The sequence below is a fragment of the Pan troglodytes genome, chromosome 7 (genome assembly GCF_028858775.2).
Source record: "Pan troglodytes isolate AG18354 chromosome 7, NHGRI_mPanTro3-v2.0_pri, whole genome shotgun sequence".
Lineage (NCBI taxonomy): Eukaryota > Metazoa > Chordata > Mammalia > Primates > Hominidae > Pan > Pan troglodytes.
This window is the reverse complement of record NC_072405.2, coordinates 49,332,509-49,357,953: the sequence shown is the minus strand read 5'-3', so window position 1 is coordinate 49,357,953 and position 25,445 is coordinate 49,332,509. Positions and strand designations below refer to the sequence as shown.

The 25,445-nt window shown below is 40.1% G+C and overlaps 1 long non-coding RNA gene and 1 other non-coding gene across 2 annotated transcripts in view; one reads left to right on the top strand and one right to left on the bottom strand.

The window, feature by feature from the left end:
* LOC134810674 (uncharacterized) overlaps nt 1-25,445 on the top strand; it is a 47,247-nt gene that overhangs the window by 5,780 nt on the left and 16,022 nt on the right. The window lies entirely within an intron of this gene.
* Nucleotides 22,330-22,436, bottom strand: LOC112204221 (U6 spliceosomal RNA). Its single transcript, XR_002937800.1, has one exon. It is a non-coding gene; the product is annotated as a U6 spliceosomal RNA (small nuclear RNA).

Sequence of the window (25,445 nt, the reverse complement as noted above, 5' to 3'; positions counted from 1 at the left end):
CCTGCTCTTGCAGGGCCCCAGTGTAGCTCTACTCTACCTTGGCTCATTCCCATTTCATCCCGCTCTTTCTTTCTATATTTGCAAAAAATGAAAGGAATTTTTTTTTTTTTTTAGATAGAATCTTGTTCTGTTGCCTGGGCTGGAGTAGAGTGACGCCATCATAGCTCACTGCAGCCTCCAACTCCTGGGATCTAGCTATCCTCCCTCCTCAGCCTCCCAAGTTGCTGGGACTATAGGCATGCACCACCATGCCTGGCTAAGTTTAAAAAAATTTTAAAAAATTTTTAAAAATCTCCTCATAGAGACGAGGTCTCACTATGTTGCCCTGGCTGGTCTTGAACACCTGGCTTCAAGTGATCCTCCCACTTTGGTCTCCCAAAGTGCAGGGATTATATGTGTGAGCCACCATGCCAAGATGGGAGGATTGCTTGAAGCCAGGAGATTGAGACCAGCCTGGGGAATGCAGCAAGACCTCATCTCTGTAAAAACCAAAAGTGGGCCAGGTGTGGTAGCTCACGCCTGTAATCCCAGCACTTTGGGAGGCCGAGGGGGCAGATCACCTGAAGTCAGGAGTTCGAGACTTGCCTGAACAACATGGTGAAACCTTGTCTCTACTAATATTACAAAAATTAGCTGGGCATGGTGCCTCATGTCTGTAATCCCAACTACTTGGGAGGCTGAGGCAGAAGAATCACTTGAACCCAGGAGGTGGAGGTTGCAGTGAGCGGAGATCGTGCCATTGCACTCCAGCCTGGGTGACAAGAGTGAAACTCCATCTCAAAAAAACAAAAACCAAAAAACTGAAACTAAAACAAAAAGAAGAAAAAAATATTGGCCATTTGGTAGAGACATTAAGGCAGACTTTATTCAAGAGGGACCACAGTGATGAGACCACTACAATGTGGTCTTGCAGTGAGGGATAGAGACAAGACTTGACTCCCATTCCAACAAGGACAATTGGGCCTTTACAACCAAGGGACAGGGAAGAGGTCAGTGGGTGGGAAATTAGTAAGAAGAAACCTCAAGGGTAAAGGGCATTTCTGGCTAAACTGACTTGATAGGATTATTGCCAAAGGAAGGTCAAGGTGATAAAATATTGAGGGTAGTGAGATATCTAGGGTGGGGGATTTTCACTAAACTGACTTAGCAGGATTCTTGCTCTAATTGGATTCTACAAGGACAGAGAGGGAAGCTCAAGGTCAGGCCTAGTCAAACAGAGCCTGACGAATGTTTTAGTAAAAGGAGAGCATCTTTTACCCCTTGGGCAAACTCTTCAGATGTGACCTTTTCTCATCACTTTGGGGCAGTGCCTGGACTCAGTCCTACTACTGGACCCAAATGTCATGTTAGTCCCCTTGGGGTGGCCCTGGATGCTGGTGTTTTGGCAGAAAAATTGTTTACCAAGTTTTAAAATTCTGACATTACTGGCTGGGTGCAGTGGCTCACTCTTGTAATCCCAGCACTTTGGGAGGTCGAGAAGGGCAGAGGCCGAGATGGGCGGATCACTTGAGGCCAGGAGTTTGAGACCAGCCTGGCCAACATGGTGAAACCCTGTCTCTACAAAAAAATACAAAAATTAGCTGGGCGGGATGGTGCATGCTTGTAATCCCAGCTACTCAGGAGACTGAGGCAGGAGAATCGCTTGAACCCGGGAGGCAGAGGTTGCAATGAGATGAGATCGTGCCGCTGCACCCCAGCCTGGGTGAAAGAGATAGAATTCTGACATTAACCATATTTTGACCTTGTCTTAAGAGAATACTCCTTTGGAATTATCACAGATTCTGCACCTTTCACAAAAATGAAGTTGGGTCAAATGTCCTACCTAAAATCTTTATTTATTTATTTATTTATTTATTTATTTATTTATTTTTGAGATGGAGTCTTACTCTATTGCCCAGGCTGGAGTGCATGGCATGATCTTTGCTCACTACAACCTCCGCCTCCCAGGTTCAAGCAGTTCTCCTCTCTCAGCCCCCCGAGTAGCTGGGGTTACAGATGCCCACCACCACGCCCAGCTAATTTTTTGTATTGTTAGTAGAGATGGGGTTTCACCATGTTGGCCAGGCGGATCTTGAACTTCTGACCTCAGGTGATCCACTACCCTCGGCTTCCCAAAGTGCTGGGATTACAGGCTGACGGTTTGACTTCCTCTTACTAATTTGGATGCCTTTTATTTCTTTCTCTTGTCTGATTGCTCTGGCTAGGACTTCCAGTACTATGTTGAATGGAAGTGTTGGAAGTGGGCATCCTTGTCTTGTTCCAGTTCTCAGGTGGTATGCTTTCAACTTTTCTCCATTCAGTGTAATGTTGGCTGTGGATTTGTCATAGATGGCTTTTATTATGTTAAGGTATATCCCTTCTACATCAATTTTGCTGAGGGTTTTAATCATAAAGGGATGCTGGATTTTGTCAAACACTTTTTCTGCATCTATGGAGATGATTATATTTTTGTTTTTAATTCTGTTTCTGTAGTGTATCACATTTATTGACTTGCCCATGTTAAACCATCCTGAATCTCTGGTATGAAATCCACATGATCATGGTGGATTACCTTTTTGATATGCTGCTAGATTTGGTTAGCTAGTATTTTGTTGAGGATTTTTGGATCTATGTTCATCAGGAATATTGGTCTGTAGTTTTCTTTTTTTGTTATGTTCTTCCCTGTTGTTGGTATTAAGATGATACTGGCTTCATAGAATGATTTAGAGAGGATCTCTTCTTTCTCCATCTTTTGGTGTAGTTTCAGTAGGATTGGTACCAATTCTTCTTTGAATGTCTGATAGAATTCAGCTGTGAATCCACCTGGTCCTGAACTTTATTTGTTGGTAATTTTTTTAAATGACCACTTCTATCTCACTGCTTGTTATTGGTCTGTTCAGACTTTCTATTTCTTCCTGGTTTAATCTAGGAGGGTTGTATATTTACAGGAATTTATCCATCTCCTCTAGGTTTTCTAGTTTGTGTGCATAAAGGTGTTCACAGTAGCCTTGAATGATACTTTGTGTTTCTGTGGCATGAATTGTAATATTTCCCATTTCATTTCTAATTGAGCTTACTTGGATCTTCTCTCTCCTTTTTTTGGTTTATCTCACTAATGGTCTATCAATTTTGTTTATCTTTTCAAAGAATCAGCTTTTTGTTTCATTTATCTTTTGTATTTTTTTGTTTCAATTTCATTTAATTTTGCTCTGATCTTTGTTATTTCTTTTCTTCTGCTGGGTTTGGGTTTGGTTTGTTCTTGTTTCTCTAGTTCTTTGAGATTCCTTAGATTGTCTGTTTGTGCTCTTCAGACTTTTTGATGTAGGCATTTAATGCTATGAACTTTCCTCTTAGCACTGCTTTTGCTATATCCCAGAGGTTTTGATAAGTTGTGTCACTATTATCGTTGAGTTCAAGTACTTTTTTAACTTCCATCTTGATTTTGTTGTTGACCCAAAGATCATTCAGAGCAGATTAGTTAATTTCCACGTATTTGCATGATTTTGAGGGTTGGAGTTGATTTCTAACTTTATTCCACTGTGGTCTGAAAGAGTACTTGATATAATTTTGATTTTCTTGAATTTATTGAGGCTTGTTTTGTGGCCTATCATGTGGTCTATCTTGGAAAATGTTCCATGTGCTGATGAATAGAATGTACATTCTGCAATTGTTGAGTAGCATGTTCTGTAAATATCTGTTAAGTCCATTTGTTCTAGGGTATAGTTTAAGTCCATTGTTTCTTTGTTGACCTTCTGTCTTGATGGCCTGTCTAGTGCTGTCAATGGAGTATTAAAGTTCCCCACTATTATTGTGGTGCCATCTATTTAATTTCTTACGTTAGTAGTAATTGTTTTTATAAATTTTGGAGCTCCAGTGTTAGGTGCATATATAGGATTGTGATATTTTCCTGTTGGACTAGTCTTTTTATCATTAGATAATGTCCCTTTTTGTTTTTTTTAACTGTTGCTGCTTTAAAGTCTGTTTTGTCTGATATAAAAATAGCCACTTCTGCTCACTTTTGGTGTCCATTTGCATGAAATATCTTTTTCCACCCCTTTACTTTAAGTTTATGTGAGTCCTTATGTGTTAGGTGAGTCTCTTGAAGACAGCAGATACTTGGTTGGTGAATTCTTATTCGTTCTGCAATTCTACATCTTTTAAGTGGAGGTGAAGGATTTAGGCTATTTACATTCAACGTTAGTATAGACTATGTGAGCCACTATTCTATTCATCATTCCAGTTGTTTCCTGAGTACCTATTTTTTAAAATTGTATTATTGTTTTATAGGTCCTGTGAGATTTATGCTTCAAGGAGGTTCTGTTTTCATGTATTTTGAGGTTTTGTCTCAAGATTTCCAACTCCTTATAGCAGTTCTCATAATGCTGGCTTAGGAGTGGCAAATTCTCTCAGCATTTGTTTGTCTGAAAAAAGCTTTATCTTTCCTTCATTTATGAAGCTTAGTTTCACTGGATACAAAATTCTTGGCTGATAATTGTTTTGTTTAAGAGGGCAAAAGATAGGACCCCAATCCCTTCTAGCTTGTAGGGTTTCTGCTGACAAATCTGCTGTTAATCTGATAGATTTTCCTTTGTAGGTTATCTAATGCTTTTGCTTCATAGCTCTTCAGATTCTTTCCTTTGTCTTCACTTTAGACAACCTGATGACTATGTGCCTAGGTCATGATATTTTTGCAATGAATTTCCTAGGTGTTTTTTGAGCTTCTTGTGTTCAGATGTCTAGATCACTCACAAGGCCAGGGAAGTTTTCCTTGATGATTCTCTCAAATAAGTTTTCCAAACATTTAGGTTTCTCTTCTTCCATGGAACAGAAATTATTCTTAGGTTTGGTCATTGAACATAATCCCAAACTTTTTGGAGGCTTTGTTAATTTCTTTAAATTCTTTTTTCTTTGTCTTTGTTGGATTGGGATAATTCTAAAGCTTTGTCTTTGAGCTGTAAAGTTCTTTCTTCTACTTGTTCAATCCTATTTTGCATTTCCCTAAGTGTGTCTTTCATTTCCAGAAGGTTTCATTGTTTTTTATTTATGATATCTACTTCTCTGGAAATGTTTTTGTGCATATCATGCATTATGTTTTTAATTTTTTAGGTTGGTTTGCACCTTTCTCTGGTACCTCCTTGAGTAGCTTAATAATCAACCTTCTGAATTCTTTTCCTGGCAATTCAGATATTTCTTCTTGGTTTAGATCCATTGCTGGTGAACTCATGTGATATTTTGGGGGTGTTAGGAGCCTTGTTTTGTTGTATTACTAGAATTGCTTTTCTGGTTCCTTCTCATTTGGGTAGGCTATGTCAGAGGGAAGATCTGGGAATCAAGGGCTGCAATTCAGATTCTTTTGTCCCAAGGGGTGCTCCCTTGATATGGTGCTTTCCCCCTTCCCCTATGGATGGGGCTTCCTGAGAGCCAGACTACAGTGATTGCTACTGCTCTTCTGAGCCTTGTCACCCAGCAGAGCTACCGGGCTCTGGGCTGATACTGGGTAGTGTCTGCAAATAGTCCTGTTATGTGATCTGTCTTCAGGTCTCTCAGCTGTGGATATAAGCACCTGCTCCAGTGAAGGTAGCAGGGGAGTGAAGGGGACTCTGAGAATCCTTGGTTGTAGGTTTGTTTAGTGCACTGGTTTTCTTGAATGCCGCTTATGCTAGCAGTGAAGTTGTCATGTGGACAGACTCTGTATCTCTGATTAGCCAGGATATTACAGGCAGTGAAATTAGCTGTTGTTTTCTCCTTCCTTGGAGCAGGGTTATTCTTTCATGAGTTCCTGTAGTGGCTTGAGTTGGTTGGCCTCCTGCCAGGAGGTGAAGCTTTCAAAACAGCATCAGCTGCTGTAGTATAGTGGGGCTATAAGCTTGCCCTACGGTCTCCTGGATAAGTATTTGGGTTTCTCAGGTGATGGGCAGAGCCATAGAGCTCCCATGTGTTTATGTCTTTTGTCTTCAGCTACCAGGGCAGGTAGAGAAATACCATCAGGTAGGGGCAGTGTTAGACGTGTCTGAGCTCAGACTCTCTTTGGGCAGGGCTTGCTGCAGTCACTGTGGGAGATAGGGGGGTTGGTTCTCAGGCTAATCAAGTGATGTTCCAAGGGGAATCATGGCTGCCTTTGCTTCTTCAAACAGGTTGCCAGGGAAGTGGAGGAAAGCTGGCAGTGACAGGCCTCACCCAGCTCCCATGCAGCCAGCAGGGCCAGTCTCACTTCCACCATGCTCCTTCAATAGCAACAGAGCTGAGTTTATATCCAGACCTCTGGTGCACAGGGCTGAGATCTTGCTTCAGGCTACAAGCCTCTCCACTGAGAAAGCAAGCAGGGCTTTCAGGCTTCACCCCTCCCTGTCTGCCATGGCTTCTGTGCTCATATCTGCAATTTCTGTTTATTGCTCCTTCCCAGATTCTGTCCAGGAAAAAATTCATGCTCAGTCAAAATTATTACGAGGTTCAGCTAGAACTCTTCTTCTTCCTGTGGCCCTTCTTCAATTCCATTGGCTGACCTCCCCAAAGACTCCTATGAGATAAGGCCAGAAATGCCTCCCTTGGGCTTCTCTGGGGACTGGGAGTGCCTACAGGGCTCTTTCTACTGCTTCTACTTTTATATTTCGCTTGGCTCTCGAAATTTGTTGCAGCTGTAGGTAAGGTTAAATCCTTCTTCCATGATTTGGATTTTTCAGGTTTCCCCAGTGTGGATGTGTGTTTGGAGGCAGACTTTCTCCCCTCACACTTTGGGCACTCACAGTGTTTTGGCTACCTCATGGAGTTTACAGAGGCAAGTCACTTCTTTCCTAGAATAATTTTTTTTCTGAAGACTTTCAACATGACTGCATAGTAGACTGAAACAAAGATTTGGAGAAATAAGAGCATGGTCCAGATAGCAATGTACTCATTTCCCACCTGTAGGAACCTGGGCCATTTACATAATAGCCTGGCACCTTGATGGCTTCACCTTGACAGGTATATTTGCTTCCTGGGGCTGCTGTAAGAGAGTACCAGAAACTGGGTGGCTCAGCAAAACAGCTATTTATTCTCTCACAGTTCTGGAGGCTGGGAGTCTGAAAGCAAGGTGACAGCAGGGCTGCACCTCCTCTGGAGCATCTGGGGAAGCTCCTTCTTGCCTTTTCTTGCTTCTGGGGCTGGCGGCCATCTGTGGTGTTCTGTGGCTTGAGCTGTGTCACTCTAGTTACGTGGTTGTCTTCTCTCTGTGAGTTTTCACATCACCTTCCCGCTGTGTCCCTGCCTCTGTGTCCAAATTTCCACTTTTTATAAGGACACCAGCCATGTTGGATGAAGGTCTGATCCAATGACCTCATTTTAACTGCGTTATCTCTGCAAAGGTCCTATTTCTGAATAAGGTCACCCTTGGAAGTATTGGGGATGAGGACTGCAATGTATCTTTTTGAGGGGCACCATTCAATCTATAACACATGGGAACAGTATTTACCTAATAAGGTGACCACCTAGAACAGAATGTGAAATCCATAAAAAAGAGCTATTATTATACTGACCACAGAAAGGGTGATTTAAAGGGATTGAATCTGCAGCACTCCTTCATTTGTTTACTTATTATGTCCCCAATGTCTTTTGAGAGCAGATGGCATGCAGCGCTAGGGACAGACCCTTTTTATTTATTCTCACCCAGGTTCTGTTCTGGCCCAGGTTGCCACCTGGTTCCTGGCCATGGCTCTCTCCCTCTTGTGCGATCTCATTCCCATCTCGGTGACCCAGGGGCTGTGCCAGGCCTCCAGCTGCAGACCTCAACTCTGCTACCAGAACCGATGTGGACTTGTTTTCCCAGCCCTATTCTTCCTGCTTATCTTCCTAAGCCACAATATTCAAGCCCAGATTTCTTCTACCTGCCATGGCCTTGCTCCTATATCTTGTTCTTATGAAGGGGTGATTTGCAAAACTCTTAATCAGAACCAGCCATGGGGGCTTTCTCCAAAATGAGAGAGTTTGAATCCTTTCCTTCTACCATTCTCATTTTGGCCTCATCTTCTGCTTCATGCCAGAACACCTGGCCACACTCATCCCTCTGCAGCATCTCAGACGATTTAGGGATTGGAGGGAGGAGGCTACAGGCAAATCTACCTGCTATAAATTCCTACTTTCTTTAGTTAGGCATCTTCCCCTTGAAGGTAGGGAAGCGGTTCATGCAGAAGCAGCAGCAACGTGTCTTGGGGTGGCTTTCTTGGAGCTGGGATTCTAACAGAACATGCAACTGCTGATGACAATTTTCCTGCAGGTAGGACCTTCCAGAATGGATAAAGCAGGTGGATTCTTGCTAAGCTGCTGCCTGCTGGGCTTCTATTATCTTACCAGAGGAGCTTCTATAAGCATCCATGCACTTTCCTCTAAGCACTGGTTCCCAAAGCTGGCTGCATGTTAGGATCACCTAGAGGTAGGAGGTTAAAATCCCCAGATACCCAGGATTCTAGGTGTATATATAATCAATAAATGCTTGGCAAAGGAGCAAATGCAGTTTAATCAAGAAGGGGTATCTTTTCAATACACGGGGCTGGAAAAATTGGACATCCCCATGCAAAAATCTAGACTCATATAGAGTCTATACCATTCAGAAAATTCCTATATATCTTATGCCTTTCACAAATATTAACAAAAATAAATCACAGTTCTAAATAAAAAGCTATAAAACTCCTAGGAGATAACATAGGAAAAAATCTAGGTGACGTTGGATTTGGTGATGACTTTTAAATACAACACCAAATACATGACTCATGAAATAAAGACATTGATAAGTTGGATATCAGTAAAATTAAAAACTTCTGTTCAGGGGAAAGATACTGTTCCAAGAAAGAAACGATAAGTCACAGCCTAGAAGAAAATATTTACAAAACATGTGTCTCTTAAAGGGCTTATATCCAAAATACACAAATACCTCTTAAAACTCAGCAATAAGAAAAATAACCCAACTAAAAAATAAGCAAAATATCTGAACAAACATCTCACCAAATAAGATATACAGATGGCAAATAAGCATATAAAAAGATGCTCAATGTCATATGTCATTAGGGATTTTAAAATTAAAACAGCAATGAGACACCACTACGTACCTATTAGAATGGATAAAATCCTAAACACTGACAACACTAAATGCTGTCAAGCATGTGGAGCAACAGGAGCTCTCCTTCATTGCTGGTGGGAATGCAAAATGGTGCAGCTGAGAAGTGAAGCCAGTGGGACTTCTGGGTCGGGCGAGGACTTGGAGAACTTTTAGGTCTTACGAGAGAATTGTAAAATGCACCAATCAGCACTCTGTAGCTAGCTAGAGGTTTGTAAAATACACCAATCAGTGCTCTGTAAAAACGCATCAATCAGTGTTCTGTAGCTAGCTAGAGGTTTGTAAAATGGACCAATCAGTGCTCTGTAAAATGGACCAATCAGCATCCTGTAAAATGGACCAATCAGCACACTGTAAAAAGGACCAATCAGCAGGACATGGGTGGGGAGAAATAAGGGAATAAAAGCTGGCCATCCCAGCCAGCAGTGGCAACCCGCTCAGGTCCCCTTCCACACTGTGGAAACTTTGTTCTTTTGCTCTTCACAATAAATCTTGTTGTTGCTGGGTCTTTGGGTCTGTGACATCTTTAAGAGCTGTAACACTCACCACGAAGGTCCACGGCTTCATTCTTGAAGTCAGTGAGACCACAAACCCACCAGAAGGAACAAACTCCGGACACACAGACACTTTGGAAGATAGGCTGGCAGTTTCTTACAAAACAAAGCATTCTCTTAATAATATGATTCAGCAATCATGCTCCATTGTATTTACCCAAATAAGTTGAGATTGCCAAAACTTGGAAGCAACCACGATGTTTCCTAGATGAATGGCTAAATAAATTTTCATACTTCCATACAATGGAATATTACTCAATGATAAAAATAAATAGGCTGTCAAGCCACAAAAAGACATGGAGGAATTTTAAGTGTGTATTTCTAAGTGAAAGAAACCTATCTGAAAAAGCTACATAGTATACTATTCTAACTATGTGACATTTGGAAAAGGAAAACTTCTGGAGACAGTAAAGAGATCAGTGCTTGGAGTTGGGGAAGAAAGGAAGGAAAGAAGAATAGGTGGAGCACAGGGGACTTTTAGGGCAGTGAAACTATTCTGTGTAACACTGTAATGGTGGATACATGTCATTAGTATATTTGTCAAAACCCATAGAATGCATAACACAAAGTGAACCCTAATGTAAACTATGGACTTTAGTTAATAATAACCTGTAAATATTGGCACATCAGTTGTAGCACATGTACCTCAGTAATGCAAGATATTAATAATAGGGGAAATGTTTTAAAAAACAAGCAGACTCAGGCTATATAGATAACATAGCAAAGCAAAGTGCAGAACAGTGCATTCCACACTTTCACTTTATATATAAATATATATTATTTCTTGTCTATTTTAAAATGATCTCTGTAAGTTGCCTCCTGGATAAGTGAGTGACTGAGATAGAATCTAGAAAAACTCAGCAGTAAGAAAACAACCAAAGGATCATGGGGGATGGGAGGCAGAAATAGGTTGCAGCTCCCACTCAGGCAGACAGAGCAGCATGTGGAGTCTCACATCATGAACTTTTGCTCCAGAAATCCTGCAGCAATAAACCAGGAACACCAAGAGAACCCACACACCCTCTGAAGGAAGAAGATTACTCCTGCAAGACCCAGGAGACACCCCAAATACTGTTAGTGCCCAAACTGTGGAATTGGGAAAGGGGGATTGTTCACCCCTGAACACATGCACTCACTGGGGAGCCTGAAGGTCTAGATCATGGAAGAAGATTCTGACCTTACCAGGAGCTGAGTCAGTTTAGAGAGCTGAGCAAAATACAGGGGTAGAGGAAGCAGCAGGAAAGGCCCTGTGGGCTCTCTGGGTCCCCTAGGAAGCTGTTTCTGCCTTGCCTCACAGGGGTACCTGGGGAGGGCTGCCAGAGGTACTGGGAAAAGGCCATGGGGAGAAGTAAACCACCAGCTGAACTATGTAACAATTCCAACCAAAGAGAAGTCTCCTGGCCAGAACTCAGGGGAGGCCGTGAATCTGGTGTGCAGACTTCACATGCAGGGAAGCATGAAAGCCCTACTTGCTTTCACAGCCAGGAGGCTGCTAGTCTGGGGCAAGTTCTCAGCCCTACTCACCCACTGCCTGGAAACAGACTCGGTGCTGTTGGAAGGGGCATGGTGGCAGTGAGACTGGCCTTTTGGGTTGCATGAGAGCTGGGTGAGGCCTGCAACTGCCGCTTTCCCCCACTTCCCTGACAATCTGCATGACCCAACAGAGGCAGTCATAATCCTCCTGGGAATATAACTCCATTGACCTGGGAAACACACCCATGGTCCCCACAGCAGCTGCAGCAAGACCCACCCAAGGAAAGCCTGAGCTTGGAAACGCCTAGCCCTGCCCTCACCTGATGGTCCTTCCCTACCCACCTTAGTAGCTGAAGAAGAAGGGCATATACTCTTGGGAGTTCTGAGGCCCCGCCCACTGCCTGATTCTCCTCAGTGAAGTGCACTATCTCCCAGCAGGAGGCCAACCAGCACAAAAATAGTGCATTAAACAATCAAAACTACGGACTCTCACAGAGTCCCTTTCACCCGCCGGCCACCTCTGCTGGAGCAGGTGCTGGTATCCATGGCTGAGAAATCCACAGATGGTTCACATCACAGGACTCTGTGCAGACAACCGCAGGTACCAGCCCAGAGCCTGTAGACCTGCTGGGTGGCTAGATCCAGAAGAGAGATAGCAATTACTACAGCTAGGCTTTCAGGAAGCCACATCCCTAGGAAAAGGGGGAGAGTACTATGTTGAGGGAACACCCCATGGGACAAAAGGATCTGAACAACAGCCTTGAGCCCTAAACCTTCCCTCTGATAGACCCTACCCAAATGAGAAGAAACCAGAAAACCAACTCTGGAAATACGACAAAATGAGGTTCTTTAACAACCCCCAAAAAATCACTCTAGCTCACCAGCAATGGATCCAAACCAAGAAGAAATCCCTGATTTACCTGAAAAAGAATTCAGAAGGTCAGTTATTAAGCTAAGCAAGGAGGCACCAGAGAGAGGCAAAGCCCAATTTAAGGAACTCAAAAAAATGATACAAGAAATGAGGGGAAGAAATCTTCAGTGAAATAGGTAGCAAAAATAAAAAACAATTAAAACTTCAGGAAACAATGAACATACTTATTGAAATGCAAAATGCTCTGGAAAGTCTCAGCAACAGAATTGAATAAGCAGAAGAAAAACTTCAGAGCTCAAAGACAAGGTCTTTGAATTAACCCAATCCAACAAAGACAAAGAAAAAAGAAAATGAAAATATGAACAAAGCCACTAAGAAGTAAGGAATTATGTTAAAAAATCAAACCTAAGAATAATCAATATACCAGAGGAAGAAGATAAATATAAAAGTTTGGAAAACATATTTGGGGGAAGAATTGAGAAAAACTTCACCAGCCTTACTAGAGACCTAGACATCCAAATACAAGAAGCTCAAAGAACACCTGGGAAATTAATCGCAAAAAGATCATTGCCTAGGCACATTGCCATCAGGTTATCTAAAGTTAAGACAAAGGAAATAATCTGAAGAGCTCTGAGGCAAAAGCACCAGGTAACCTACAAAGGAAAACCTATTAGATTAACAGCAGATTTGTCAGCAGAAACCTTAGAAGCTAGAAGGGATTGGGGCTCTATCTTCAGCTTCCTCAAACAAAACAATTATCAGCCAAGAATTTTGTATCCAGTGAAACTAAGCTTCATAAGTGAAGGAAAGATACAGTCTCTTTCAGACAAACAAATGCTGAGAGAATTTGTCACTACCAAGCCAGCATTATAAGAACTGCTAAAAGGAGCTCTAAATCTTGAAGCAAATCCTGGAAACACATCAAAACAGAACCTCCTTGAAGCACACATCTCACAGGACCTATGAAACAAAACTAGAATTAAAAAAAAAAACAACACTGAGGTATACAGGAAACAGCATGATGAATGGAATCATGTCTCACATCTCAGTACTAATATTGAATGTAAATAGCCTAAACGCTCCACTTAAAAGATGTAGAATTGCAGAATGGATAACACCTGCTGCCTTCAAGAGACTCACCTAACACATAAGGACTCACATAAACTTAAGGTAAAGGGGTGGAAAAACATATTTCATGCAAATGGATACCAAAAGTGAGCAGTAGTAGCTATTCTTATATCAGACAAAATAAACTTTAAAGCAACAGCAGTTAAAAAAGACAAAGAGGGACATTATATAATGATAAAATGCCTTGTTCAACAGGAAAATATCACAATCCCATAATATGCACCTAACACTGGAGCTCACAAATTTATAAAACAATTCCTACTAGACCTAAGAAATGAGATAGATAGCAACGTAATAGTAGTGGGGGACTTCAATACTCCACTGACAGCACTAGACAGGTCATCAAGACAGAAAGTCAACAAAGAAACAATAGATTTAAGGTATACCCTAGAGCAAATGGACCTAACAGATACTTACAGAACATTCTACCCAACAACTGCAGAATATACATTCTATTCATCAGTCCATGGAGCTTTCTCCAAGACAGACCGATGATAGGCCACCCAACAAGCCTCTGTAAATTTAAGAAAATTGAAATTATATTAAGCACTCTCTCAGACTACAGTGGAATAAAATTGAAAATCAACTCTAAAAGGAACCTTTGAAACCATGCAAATACATGGAAATTAAATAACCTGCTCCTGAATGATCACTGGGTCAACAACGAGATCAAGATGGGAATTAAAAAATTCTTTGAAATGAATGACAATAGTGACACAACCTATCAAAATCTCTGAGATACAGCAAAGGCAGCACTAAGAGGAAAGTTCATAGCATTAAATGCCTACATCAAAAAGTCTGAAAGAGCACAAACAGACAATCTAAGGTCATACCTCAAGGAACTAGAGAAACAAGAACAAACCAAACTCAAACCCAGCTGAAGAAAGATCAGAGCAGGACTAAATGAAACTGAAAGAAAAAAAGAATACAAAAGATAAATGAAAGAAAAAGCTGGTTCTTTGAGAAGATAAATAAAATTGATAGACCATTAGAAAGATTAACCAAGAAGAGAGAAGATCCAAATAAATTCAATCAGAAACGAAACAGGAGATATTACAACTACACCATAGAAATACAAAAGATCATTCAAGGCTACTACAAACACCTTTACACACATAAACTAGAAAACCTAGAGGAGATGGATAAATTCCTGGAAAGATACAATCCTCCTAGCTTAAATCAGGAAGAATTAGATACCCTGAACAGACCAATAACAAGCAGCAAGATTGAAATGGTAATCGAAAAATTACCAACAAAAAAGTTCAGGACCAGATAGATTCATAGCTGAATTATACCAGACATTCAAAGAAGAATTGATACCAGTCTTATTGACACTATTCCACAAGATAAAGAGGGAATTCTCTCTAAATTATTCTATAAAGCCGGTACCACCTTAATACCAACACCAGGGAAGGACGTAACAAAAAAGAAAACTACAGACCAATATCCCTGATGAACACAGATGCAAAAATCCTCAACAAAATAATAGCTAACTGAATCCAACAACATACCAAAAAGATAACCCACCATGATCAAGTGGGTTTCATACCAGGGATGGGTTAACATACGCAAGTCAATAAATGTGATACACCACATAAACAGAATTAAAAACAAAAATCATATGATCATCTCAATAGATGCAGAAAAAGCATTTGACAAAATCCAGCATTCCTTTATGATTAAAGCTCTCAGCAAAATCAGCATATGAGGGACATACCTCAATGTAATAAAAGACATCTATGACAAACCCACAGCCAACATTGAACTATATGGGGAAAAGTTGAAAGCATTTCTCCTGAGAACTGGAACAAGACAAGGATGCCCACTGTCACCAATTGTCTTCATCATAGTACTGGAAGTCCTAGCCAGAGCAATCAGACAAAAGAAAGAAATAAATGGCATCCAAATCGATAAAGAGGAAGTCAAACTCTTGCTGTTTGCTGATGATATGACTGTATCCCTAGAAAACCCTAAAGACTCATCCAAAAAGCTGCTAGAACTGATAAAAGAATTCAGCAAAGTTTCTGGACACAAAATTAATGTACGCAAATCAGCAGCTCTTCTATACACCAACAGCAATCAAGCTGAGAATCAAATCAAGAACTCAACTCCTTTTACAGTAGCTGAAAAATAAAATATAAAATACTTAGGAATATACCAAACCAAGGAGGTGAAAGAATTTTACAAGGTAAACTATAAAACACTGCTGAAAGAAATCATAGATGACACAGACTAATGGAAACACATCCCATACTCATGGATGGGTAGAATCAATATTGTGAAAATGACCATACTGCCAAAAGCAATCTACAAAGTCACTGCAATTCCCGTCACAATACTACCATCATTCTTCACAGAACTAGAAAAAGCAATCTTAAAATTCATATGGAACCAGAAAAGAGCCCACATAGCCAAAGCAAGACTAAGCAAAAAGGACAAATCTGGAGGCATCACATTACCTAATTTCAAACTATACTATAAGGCCACAGTCACCAAAATAGCATGGTATTGGTATAAAAATAGGCACATAGACCAATGGAACAGAGTAGAGAACCCAGAAATAAACCCAAATACTTACAGTCAACTGATCTTTGCCAAAGCAAACAAAAACATAAAGTGGGGGAAAGACCCTATTCAACAAATGGTGGTAGGATAATTGGCAAGCCACATGTAGAAAAATGAAACTGGATCCTCATCACTCATCTTATACAAAAATTAACTCAAGATGGATCAAAGACTTAAATCTAAGATCTGAAAATCTAAAAATTCTGGAAGACAACATCGGAAAAACCCTTCTGGACATTGGCTTAGGCAAGGATTTCATGGCCAAGAACCCAAAAAGCAAATGCAATAAAAACAAAGATAAATAGCTGGGACTTAAACTAAAGAGCTTTTTCATGGCAAAAGGAACAGTCAGCAGAATAAACAGACAACCCACAGAGTGGGAGAAAATCTTCACAATCTATACATCTGATAAAGGATGAATATCCAGAATCTACAATAAACTCAAATTAGCAAGAAGAAGACAAACAATCCATCAAAAAGTGGGCTAAGGACATGAATGGACAATTCTCAAAAGAAGATATACAAGTGGTCAACAAACATATGAAAAAAATGCTCAACATCACTAACTATCGGGGAAATGCAAATCAAAACCACAGTGATTACCACCTTACTCCTGCAAGAATGGCCATAATCAAAAAAAAAAAAATAGATGTTGGCATGGATGTGGTGAACCAGGAACACTTCTACACTGCTGGTGGGAATGTAAACTAGTACAACCACTATGGAAAACAGTATGGAGATTTCTTTAAAAACTAAAAGTAGAACTACCATTTCATCCAGCAATCCCACTAGTGGGTATCTACCCAGAGGAAAAGACGTCAGTATATGAAAAAGATACTTGCATACGCATGTTTATAGCAGCACAATTCGCAGTTGCAAAAATGTGGAACCAACCCAAATGCCCATCAATCAATGAGTGGATAAAGAAGCTGTGGTATATATAGACTATGGAATACTACTCAGCCATAAAATAGAATGAATTAATGGCATTCACAGCAACCTGGATGAGACTGGAGACTATTATTCTAAGTGAAGTAACTCAGGAATGGAAAACTGAACATCGAATGTTCTCACTCATAAGTGGGAGCTAAGCTAGGAGGATGCAAAGGCATAAGAATGACACAATGGAGTTTAGGGACTCAGAGGAAAAGGGTGGGAAGGGTTGGGGAATAAAAACTACGAATTGGGTGATGGGTACATTAAAATCTCACAAATCACCGCTAAAGAACTTATGTAACCAAACACCACCTGTTCCCCAATAACCTATGGAAATAAAAAATTTTTTAAAGAAGGAAAACAAACAACCCAACTAAAAATATGAGCAAAAGTGGAAGGACATGGTGGCTCATGCCTTAATCCCAGCACTTTGGAAGGCAGAAGTAGGAGGATCACTTCACCTCAGGAATATAAGACCAGTCTGGGGCAACATAGGGAGACCTTGTCTCTGTTAGAAAAAAAAAAAAGGGCAAAATATCTGAACAGATATTTCATGAAAGAAGATATACATTTGGCAATTATGCACATGATAAAATCCTCAACATCATATATCATTTATTGCATTGTATTGTCCTTGTGTACATTTCTAATTGTATGCTATATGCATGTATTCCCTATTCAAAAATAAATAAGATTTAAAAAACAAAAGAAAAATAAGCCAACCTGGGTACCCAAGCTGTACTCCAGATCAGTGAAATCAATATTTTTGGGGGTGGGGTCCAGGTATCAATAGTTTCTAAGCTTCTCCAGCTATTCCAGCAGGAACCACTATTGTAGAGAAATGTTTGCAAACATTGAGCTCCCTTGGTTCTTTCATCCAATGGAGAAAGCACGATAAGTGCTCGGGTGCCTCTGCATCTCAGCTCACCCTCTTGTTTCCAGTTGACTGGACTCCCATTTCCCCAGGGATACCAACCATTACCCTTTGCCAATTTAATACACATTTACCAGATTAGTTCCCAAAAGCAATCACAAATCCATTTCCTTGCAGCTAGCAATACTAATTATAGAGAATTCCAAATCCTTCTGACTGCAATTGCTCAAAGTTCAGCACTTGAGTTTTTCTCCACTCTATCTTTATTTTCAGTTTTTCTCACCCCCTGCATGGCTAGGACCACAAGTCCAACCCTGAAGTGTTGATGTGGGAACAGGACAGCCTGGTTGTGAAGAGCATCCCCCAGATGGCCTTGGGTTTGCATTCTGGCTGCTGTTTACCAGCTCGCCTTTGAGAAGCTGTGTTGTTTTACTGTGACTATGTTGTCAGCACACTTTCTGTGCAGGTCTGTTAAATTCAGCAAGAATTTGAGGATGGTATGGGCAATAATAGCATTTATCATAATCTTAGATAATGTATGTGAGAGCTCACCAAAAATTGTGTTTTTTAATAAGAACAATTTAAGCTATAGCCCTGTGGGCAGGGCCCAGCTGCTGCAGGTAAAAAGACAAGAAAAACTCTATCCCAAGGCTGGGCACAGTGGGCTCACACCTGTAATCCCAGCACTTTGAGAGGCAGAGGCAGGAGGATCACTTGAACTGTGGAGTTTGAGACCAGCCTGGGCAATAAAGCAAGACCCTGACCTGGTGCAGTGGCTCACATCTGTAATCCCAGCACTCTGGGAGGCTGAGGTGGGTGGATTACTTGAGGTCAGGAGTTTGAGACCAGCCTGACCAACATGGTGAAACCCTGTCTCTACAAAAATAATACAAAAATTAGCCGGGTAAGGTGGTGCGCACCTGTAACCTCAGCTACTCCGGAGGCCGAGGTGGGAGAATCACATGAACCTGGGAGGCGGAGGTTGCAGTGAGCCAAGATCTTGCCACTGCACTCCAGCCTGGGCAACAGAGCAGGACTCTGTCTCAAACAAAACAAAACAAAACAAAACAAAACAAAACAAAACAAAACAAAACAAGACCCCCATCTTCATTTAAAAAAAAAAAGGAAGAAATAAGATTTTTTGTGCATGCTGGCATGCTGTGTACATCCTGTCTAGATTATTGTGTCTGAAAATGCTTGTGCTATTTAACTTAATTTAATTTGTCATTCTCGGGAAAAAGGGTTTACTAAATTTAGAGGGCAAAATGAGGTCCTAATCTATTCAAATAGCACACAGTCATTGCTGTGGCACCCTGGCCCTTTGGAATGCAGTGATGAACTCAATTGAAGAATTGCTTGCTGAGTCTCTGCTGGGCACCAGGCACTATCTGTGCTTGGTAACTCGATAAAGACAAGAAGGAGGCAATTGGGCTCTGCCTTCAAGGAACTGATGGCTGGGCAGAGGATGCTGGCAGCAAATAACTGCATGTTCTCACTTGGTCCCCTTGCCTCTACTGATGTGAAACTGCATCTCCTCAGAGCCTGGAACGCTGGCACAATGGCGCAGAGAGGTACATGCTGTCATCGAAGGCCACAAAGCACATTAGTGGCTCTGCTAATAGCAGATTCTAGTGTTCTTACAGTATTGCCACCTCTTGGCTAAAGAAAGAACAGCTGAGAAAGTCTACAAACTGTACAAACCATCCTCATTTGAGAAGTAGAAAGATAGATTGGTTTCTATCGATTGCATATCTATAGTAAAAAAAATTCACAGTCAAATTCTGCTTTTTGTTTTTTAGACTCCCATGAGGTAAACACTGTTGTCAGAGGAAACAGTGGAAATGAGGAGGCTGCCCTTGTCTTAGAGAACCCATCAGGAAATGCTTTCCTGAATAGAAAGTATCCTTATCCATTGTTCAGCATTTAATTTCCCCTTTGTTTCCTGTTTAATAACAATAGCAAACCTTAATTTCAGTCCAGCATAAAGAGACTATTGTGAATTTTGGATCAGTCAGGTTTGCACTAATGAGTTTTGACTAAAGGTAGTTTGAAACCTGGGTTTATCTTGCTGGCAACAACTGAATTTCTTGACTTCCCCTTTGAGGGAAAAGCAAGGGAGGTTGGCAGCTTCTGCAGAGGTGGCATCTGACTTTGCTGATGCCAGAGGGTCTGTAAGTGGATTACAAGATACGCGTTACTTTTGTTAGTAAAACTCTACTAAAGCATTGCTTCAGGAGAAATGCTTAGTGGAAGAAGATATTTATGCAGGTTTTGGAACAATGGTTTTTTTTTTTTTTTTTTTTTTTTTGAGATGAAGTCTCACTCTGTCACCCAGGCTGGAGTGCAGCAGCATGATCTTGGCTCACTGCAATCTCCGCCTCCCAGGTTCAAGCAATTCTCCTGCCTCAGCCTCCCCAGTAGCTGGGATTACAGGTGTCTGCCACCACACCTGGCTAATTTTTGTGTTTTTAGTAGAAACACGGTTTCACCTTGTTGGCCAGGCTGGTCTTGAACTCCTGGCCTCAAATGATTCACCCACCTTGGCTTCCCAAAGTGCTGGGATTACAGGAGTGAGCCACTGTGCCCAGCGAATTTTCCAAATTTTTATCACATTTTACCCCTATACAGGAATGGGAAATAGATAAAAATCTCATGCCAGGGAAGAATATAGGAGGCACATATATTGGTTTGCCTGGGACTGAGTTAGTTTGTGCCCTTTGCCTTAGCAGCCAGTTTGATTTAAACATGTCTTAGATTCTTCATTTTAAAATGAGATATTGGCCAGGCATGGTGGCTGACACCTGTAATCTCAGCACTTTGGGAGGCTGAGGTGAGTGGATCACCTGAGCCCAAGAGTTTGAGACCAGCCTGAGCAAGATAGCAAGACCCCATCTCTATTAAAAATGCAAAATCCCGTTAGCCAGATGTGGTGGCACATGACTGTAGTCCCAGCTACTCTGGAGGCTGAGAGGGGAGGATTGCTTGAGTCCGGAAAGTTGAGGCTGCAGTGAACTGTGATTGTGCCACTACACTTGAGCTTGGGTAACAGAGTAAGATCCTGTCTGAAAACAAACAAACAAACAAAACTAATAAAATGAAGTGTTATTATTATTTTTTAATATGTATGCATGTTTATTAACAGTTTGGTCAATGTAATATCTCAGAGAAATTTTAAGTCAGGCAAAAGATAGGTGAGTGGCCTTGTTTAAAATGTTATAAAGTCCTAGAGTGTCTATTTAGGGGTTGATTGGAACATTTTGGAAGAGACTGCCCTTTGCTGTCCTGCAGGCTCCTGCAGTAAGAGGAGAACAGAACCTCTGACAATGGCATTTGGAGGGTTTTGTTTTTCTTTTTTTCTTTTTAAATTATACTTTAAGTTCTGGGGTACATGTGCAGAACGTGCAGGTGTGTTACATAGGTATACACGTGCCATGGTGGTTTGCTGCACCCATCAACCTGTTATCTACATTAGGTATTTCTCCTAACGCTATCCTTCCCCTAGCCCCCCTGCCCTGTGACAGGCCCTGGTGTGTGATGTTCCCCTCCCTGTGTCCATGTGTTCTCATTGTTCAATTCCCACTTATGAGTGAGAACATGCGATGCTTGGTTTTCTGTTCCTGCATTATTTTGTTGAGAATGATGGCTTCTAGCATCATCCATGTTCCTGCAAAGGACATGAACTCATCCTTTTTATGACTGCATAGTATTCCATGGTGTATATGTGCCACATTTTCTTTATCCAGTCTATCATTGATGGGCATTTGGGTTGGTTCCAAGGCTTTGCTATTGTGAATGGTGCCACAATAAACATGCATGTGCATGTGTCTTTATAGTAGAGTGATATATAGTCCTTTGGGTATATACCCAGTGAGGGGATTGCTGGGTCAAATAGTATTTCTAGTTCTAGATCCCTGAGGAATCACCACACTGTCTTCCACAATGGTTGAACTAATTTACACTCCCACCAACAGTGTAAAAGCGTTCCTATTTATCTACATTCTCTCCAGCATTTGTTGTTTCCTGACTTTTTAATGATAGCCACTCTAACTGGCCTGAGATGGTATCTCATTGTGGTTTTGATTTGCATTTCTCTAATGACCAGTGATGATGAGCTTTTTTCATATGTTTGTTGGCCACATAAATGTCTTCTTTTGAGAAGTGCCTGTTCATATCCTTTGCCCACTTTTTGATGGGGTTGTTTGTTTTTCTTGTAAATTTCTTTAAGTTCTTTGTTGATTCTGGATATTAGCCCCTTGTCAGATGAATAGATTGCAAAAATTTTCTCCCATTCTGTAGGTTGCCGGTTCACTCTGATGATAGCTTCTTTTGCTGTGCAGAAGCTCTTTAGTTTAATCAGATTCAATTTGTTAATTTTGGCTTTTGTTGCCATTGCTTTTGGTGTTTTAGTCATGAAGTCTTGGCCCATGCCTATGTCTAGAATGGTATTACCTAGGTTTTCTTCTAGGGTTTTTATAGTTTTAGGTCTTATGTTTAAGTATTTAATCCATCTTGAGTTAATTTTTGTATAAGGTGTAAGGAAGAGGTCCAGTTTCAGCTTTCTGCATATGGCTAGCCAGTTTTCCCAACACCATTTATTCAATAGGGAATCCTTTCCCCATTGCTTCTTTTTGCCAGGTTTGTCAAAGATCAGATGGTTGTAGACGTGTGGTGTTATTTCTAAGGCCTCTGTTCTGTTCCATTGGTCTATAAATCTGTTTTGGTACCAGTACCATGCTCTTTTGGCTACTGTAGCCTTGTAGTACAGTTCGAAGTCAGGTAGCAGGATGCCTCCAGCTTTGTTCTTTTTGATTAGGATTGTCTTGGCTATGCAGGCTCATTTTTGGTTACATATGAAATTTAAAGTAAAAATATGGAACACTTCATGAATTTGCACATCATCCTCATGCAGGGCCCATGATAATCTTCTCTGTATCATTCCAATTTTAGTGTATGTGCTGCTGAAGCAAGCACTGAGCTGTTATTATTAACAGTTCCACTAAAATGCACCTGGAGGCCTTCATTTATTGTATGGTGTAATATATTGCTATTTACTTATTTTTATTTATTTATTTATTTTATTTTATTTTTGAGACAGTCTCACTCTGTCACCCAGGCTGGAGTGCAGTGGCATGATCTTGGCTCACTGAAACTTCTGTCTCCCAAGTTTAAGCAATTCTCCTGCCTCAACCTCCTGAGTAGCTGGGACCAGATGCCTGCACCACCACACCTGGCTAATTTTTGTACTTTTAATAGAGACGGGGTTTTGCCATGTTGGCCAGGCTGGTCTCAAACTCCTGACCTCAAGCGAACCACCCGCCTTAGCCTCCCAAAGTGTTGGGATTACAGGCATGAACCACTGCACCCTGCTACTTAAATTTTTTGAAATGCATTTTTATCTTGCCCTAAACCAGAGGTGTCCAGTCTTTTGGTTTTTCTGGGCCACATTGGAAGAAGAAGAATTGTCTTGGGCCACACATAAAATACGCCAACACTAACAATAGCTGATGAGAAAAAAAAAAAAAAAGAAAGAAAAAGAAAAAGAAAAGAATCCTCTCAAAATCTCATAATATTTTAAGAAAGTTTACAAATTTGTTTGAGCTGCATTCAAAGTCTTGGGTGTGGGTTAGACAAGCTTGCCCTAAACCTATTTGCAAAAATGAGCTAAGACAAGCACATATTTAATAAAATAAAGTATTAAATTTAATAAAAATAAAGTACTAAATTTCTGTTTTGTAAGAACATTGATGATAGACATATAATATGTACAAAATGATAATGTTTGTTAACATTTGCTGTGCACTATGAGGACCACAGAGGTATCAGTACCAGCTGTCTCAAATCTGATAAAGGAAGAGCCACATCTATTTCAAAAGTTACTATGGTGGTTATTTTAAGAAGATTGTAGGCAGTGGCAGAAAGTATGTTTTAAGATTACTCTGAGAAGTATGACTTTTCATTTATACCTATGTATTTATTTATATCATCTATATCTTCTAAATTAATTTCACTCATTTTCAATTCCAAGTTTTCCTGGGTACAAACAAAAAATAAAATCATAGCTACTGATGTGTGTCATTAGCAGAAAAACTCATCATGCAGTTAGGTGATGCCAGCTTTATAAAGTGTAATCAGATGCTCCAAGTAGAAAAATCAGTTGATTGCAATAATAGATTTTTTTTTTTTTGGCCAATTCATCAAAGTAAAGCTTCTGGAAGTTTCCTCAAATTCAACATCTGAACATTGTTGTGAATACTATTGTAAATGTAGTTATAAAGTTCCACATTGAAGATAAAATTATAGTTTTTACAGTGATAATAAAAACAAAATCTGGCAGAACACCGTATTTTGGTAAAACTAATGTTCTTACTCAAAAAAAAAATGATGTGGAGCAGAAATATACTTGGAATTGGTACACTGAAAATTCATACTTGTGTCCAAACATGCTCTGATACTCTACCAATCAAAACAGAAGCCATGGTTGCCACAATCTATGAAGGTTTTCAGATATACACAGAATAAACTATGAAATTCTCTTAATGAAGTTGTTGTTGAATTAAATAACAAGTTTGGCATGGCGTTTGGGGCTCTCTTTCTTGCTACTTATCACTGGTCGGATTTTAGAAATTTCTGGGCCTTTGTGAACCAAGCTCTGTGTTGATTTTGACATTTTTTGGAAACGAGTCCTTTAGTTTTTATTTACATTTTATTCAAATTGTGTTGAAAATCTTTATAAAAGTATTCAATAAACAGAACACCAACAATCTTTAGATTTTGAAACTTTTAGCCAATTGTAGTGTTGCCATTAATGAAAACAAAGTTTGCGAGCAGGAAACCATTGAAGTTTATCCTCATAAAAGTAGGGGAGAATTGAATAAATTAAACAATGCAAATGCAAATGGTGAACAGGAGTTAATTTTGACATTCTGTGATTTCACTTTGGTTCAACTGAAAAATATATGTTTAGTACTAAAATGAAATGAAATGAAGACCTACAACATTGCATCAATCTAAGTATAGCTGAATGTTCAAAAGGATCCGGCAATTTTTCTAATGCCTTGTCTTATTAAAGTATTTGTCAAAGAGAGCTATTATGACTGGAGGCAACAAAAAATGCTATCTGTGAAAAGATTTGGGCTAAAATATTTATACTTTTTTTCTTTTTTTGAGACAGAGTCTCACTCTATTCTCCAGGTTAGAGTGCAGTGGTGTGATCTTGGCTCACTGAAACCTCCACCTCCAAGGTTCAAGCAATTCTCGTGCCTTAGTCTCCCGAGTAGCTGGAATTACAGGTGTCCACCACCATGTCCAGCTAGTTTTTGTGTTTTTAGTAGAGACGGGGTTTCGCCATGTTGGCCAGGCTGGTCTTGAACTCCTGGCCTCAAGTGATCTGCCTGCCTGGGCCTCCCCAAATGCTGGGATTACAGGCGTGAGCCACTGCAGCCACTGCACCCCACCGGTTTGCACATTTTAATGTGAAAAAAATTAAATTTGAGACTATTCTCCACATAGCAGAATTCGCTTCTACAGACTATGTTTTCTAAAATAAAATTATTGTGGTTTACAGAAAAGGGTCAATTGAATGTGTCAACAATTTCATATTGTTAACCATAAAATGCAGCTTTGAAGATAATTGTAGGCAATTTTGTGAAAGAATTAAAAATAAGATCATTTTGAAAGAAATGATTAAAAAAATCAATGTTGTGGTGTTTGAGACAAATGCATCTTACAAACTGATCTAAATATGTGAATTCCTTCATAATTATATGGGATGCATAGTATATTATAATATATTAGGTTATTATATTAGGATATATAATATAATATATATTGTTATGTAGTTTATATTATATTATATGTTATATAATAAATATTTTATATATTATATATAATACAAGATAGAAATTCTGCTATCATTATTCTCCAATGTTTGGATAATCAATATCAATAATTTGTTTTGGTTTTAGTGTATAAATTTTCATT